The following is a 3,625-nucleotide window of genomic DNA, read 5'->3' as shown; positions in this document are numbered from 1 at the left end:
GATAGGTTTTATCCCGGAAATCCTACGGGAACGGGATTTCTTTAAAAACGCGGGCGAAGCCGCGGGCGGAAAGCTAGTTGTTTATAATTGTAGGTACTCAGATCCGAATAAAACATAATTTATAACACTACCTGATACATTTTTTGAACGTAACTTTATTTAAACATTCATTTATAATACTAATATTATAAATGCGAAAGTAACTCTGTCTGTCTGTCTGTCTGTTACTCAATCACGCCTTAACTACTGAACCAATTTGCATGAAATTTGGTATAGAGATATTTTGATACCCGAGAAAGGACATAGGATAGGTTTTATCCCGGAAATCCTACGGGAACGGGATTTCTTTAAAAACGCGGGCGAAGCCGCGGGCGGAAAGCTAGTTGTTTATAATTGTAGGTACTCAGATCCGAATAAAACATAATTTATAACACTACCTGATACATTTTTTGAACGTAACTTTATTTAAACATTCATTTATAATAAACATTTATGAATATTTTATAAATATTAAAAATAGCAAATACCATTACTTTTTGTCTTATTTCTTTATTGAATTCTAGATAACTTATTCTTTAGCGACATGTGTGATGTTTTGCGCAGATATCCTTTACAAAGAATATATATATATACTAACTTTCCTGCTCAAAATAATTTTTCAATTCAAACCTTAGATAAGTGAATACAACCTCAGCTAGAAATATTTGTGTTAATCCACACAAATAAGAATAATTTCTTATCTTGTTAATTAACAAGATTTTCCTAAAAAGAACAGAATATTCCTCTAATCTCCAAACATTATATCCACTAGATATATCAGTGCACGTGGCAGTGTTGTGAGAAATCAACCATTTTACTGTCCTTTGTCTTCTTAAATTGTCCGAGTAAGACAACTAGTCGGAAAGAAGATATTCCCTGTACGGAGATTGCATTAGATCGTGTTTATGTGTGATCGAAAATGTGCTGAGCTCCCGTTTATTGGTTACAATTCGTAAGTATGGATCCTTTCAACCATTAAGATACAATATGCATTTTTTTACGTATTCTATCGTGTCACATGTTTAAACTTTAAACACAAGTCGTTGGCCTATCAGACGGTTTATGGTAAGCCTGGGCAGTTTTCAGTGTACAAACAATCTAATGCGGGATCGACATACTTTTCCGTAGGTTGGACAAACATAAGTAGTTAAATTAAATAAAATAATATTATATTAGGCATGATGTGTTGTCTTAGAATATTATTATCAACCATCATTAGTCGTAACTTGTTACTAATTATTCGACGCCTCATATCAAATACATCTTTGTGGAGGCGTCTTAGGCATAGCGAGGTGATTAACAAGAGCCCGAATGCATTGAAACAAAACCAATCTCAATATTATTTTATATAGCAAATGCACTATCCGTACCGTAACTAGCACTTGTACCGCGGACGCTGTCAGTATCAGATTTTTGCAAAGCTCGTAAAGCGAGGTACAAACAGTCGTCCAGAGAAATGGGGTGGAAGCGAGAAATGTTTATTCACCAACTGCTATAACCCTGTTAATCTATCTGGTTGGTTTGTTAGAACATTCTGGAATCCAAAGGAATATATAGAATGGAAATAGTGTAAGTATGGTAAGTTATAGTATAGGCAATTATCCCAAACATGGTCGTTTTGCGTCAGTAGTAGGGGGAATTTGATTTTGTTTAACCCTACGCCATTAAATTTTTGCAGATTATTTCGTAAAATGTTGCACTTTGGTACGTAGAACTAAACATGCTTATATTAATTGAATGATTAACATGCTTGAACTCATAGGTAGATGAATTTAATTTTAAAATCGTTTTAAATATTTTAGCAGGCATTAATAGCCTATCAGTATTTAAAGCTGTCTAGATGTAGTCAGGATGGCCGAGCGGTCTAAGGCGCTGCGTTCAGGTCGCAGTCCACTCTGTGGGCGTGGGTTCGAATCCCACTTCTGACATTTATATCTTTTTTAATGTATTCTCTTTTATACTATTTATATATAATTGGTAAATATTATACTCGTACAATATTGTTTATGTTGTGTTACACAAATTGTTTATTAAAATATATAAATAATATTTGTGATTTAAACAGCATAAACAATTATTTAAGATGGTTAAGAATAACGGATAGGTAGTAATAAAACAACCATGAATTCTAATTTATTTTGTTTGCTTTTAATTATTTTACTTTATTCGAAAAATAATGACCAAATTTAAAGGCGTCCTACATCATCTAAATTTGATGTACATAGGTACTATTAAAGGATACATAATAATATTAAAATCAGCGTCCCAAATTTCGTAGTACCTATACATTATATTACAAAATATATACACAGCTACTAGAACATTCTCAAGTGGGAGGGACGTGCCACAATGATAAACTGCCTCTTGTTCAATGCTAATCGTGTGCTAAGTATTCCTTCTGATTTATGTCGCCAGATTAAAGTATAATTATTTACTGTCAGATGCTAATTGCGAGTTCTTATCTTTTATGTTATCTGTGGATAGAAGATTTTCTCTTTGATGATGATTTGATAAGTTTTTAATGACGTCTTGCGTCTTATATGACTTTGAAACGGAAGTACGCATACATTTTACAAATATAACTTCTTTGTTAGTAAAATAATCTTCTTATATATAAAATTCTCGTGTCACAATGTTAGTCTGCATACTCCTCCGAAACGGGTGGACCGATTCTCATGAAATTTTCTGTGCATATCGGGTAAGTCTGAGAATCGGTCAACATCTATTTTTCATATGTACCACGGGCGAAGCCGGGGCGGGCCGCTAGTCTTCCTATAATATTTTAATTTTTAAGAATACAATCTACCTATAAACTTGGCATTTAAGCTCAATTGAAAATATCGTTTCAAGTTTTTAGGTGTAAATATAACGAATATTACTAGTTTTTTTAGTATTTATTACTTATTAGTATTGTCTTTTGTTTCTAATCTATTAATATAAAAATACTAGCGGTCCGCCCCGGCTTCGCCCGTGGTACATATGAAAAATTTCCCGATTCCCGATTCTCAGACTTACCCGATATGCACAGAAAATTTCATGAGAATCGGTCCACCCGTTTCGGAGGAGTATCCAGACTAACATTGTGACACGAGAATTTTATATATAAGTTCTGACCCAAGACTTTTTTTGTTTGTAATATTAGCGCAACAAAATAGTAACGAATATGTGGAGTCTATCGTTGTCGATACGGTAGCATTCAAATGCTTTATAAAAATACTAGATTTCCGCCCGCGGCTTCGCCCGCGCAGTCAAAGAAAAACCCGCATAGTTCCCGTTCCCGTGGGATTTCCGGGATTGCGTCATTTTCCCGGGATAAAAAGTAGCCTATGTCCTTTCTCGGGTATCAAAACATCTCCATACCAAATTTCATGAAAATTGGTTCAGTAGTTTAGGCGTGATTGAGTAACAGACAGACAGACAGAGTTATTTTCGCATTTATAAAATTAGTATGGATTCTCTGAAATTAATCAACATTGTGTTTATTCCTCACATTAGTAGGTACCTATAATTTCACACACAAAATAAAAGGAGTACCACAAAAACATTTCAAACAGATCATTAGCTTGTAATGATCAATGGACAGTCT

At 34.0% G+C, this 3,625-nt stretch overlaps 1 non-coding gene across 1 annotated transcript; it reads left to right on the top strand.

Annotated features, from left to right (window-relative positions):
• The first annotated feature begins 1,884 nt into the window (after positions 1-1,884).
• Positions 1,885-1,967, top strand: TRNAL-CAG (transfer RNA leucine (anticodon CAG)). Its single transcript has one exon. It is a non-coding gene; the product is annotated as a tRNA-Leu (tRNA).
• The last annotated feature ends 1,658 nt before the right edge of the window (positions 1,968-3,625 follow it).

The sequence above is a fragment of the Colias philodice genome, chromosome 20 (genome assembly GCF_061535455.1).
Source record: "Colias philodice isolate Cphi_HAF_F1 chromosome 20, ilColPhil1 Martin Lab GWU primary, whole genome shotgun sequence".
Taxonomy (NCBI): Eukaryota; Metazoa; Arthropoda; class Insecta; order Lepidoptera; family Pieridae; genus Colias; species Colias philodice.
Note: the sequence above shows the minus strand (reverse complement) of the source record. Positions and strands in the feature narration are given on the sequence as shown.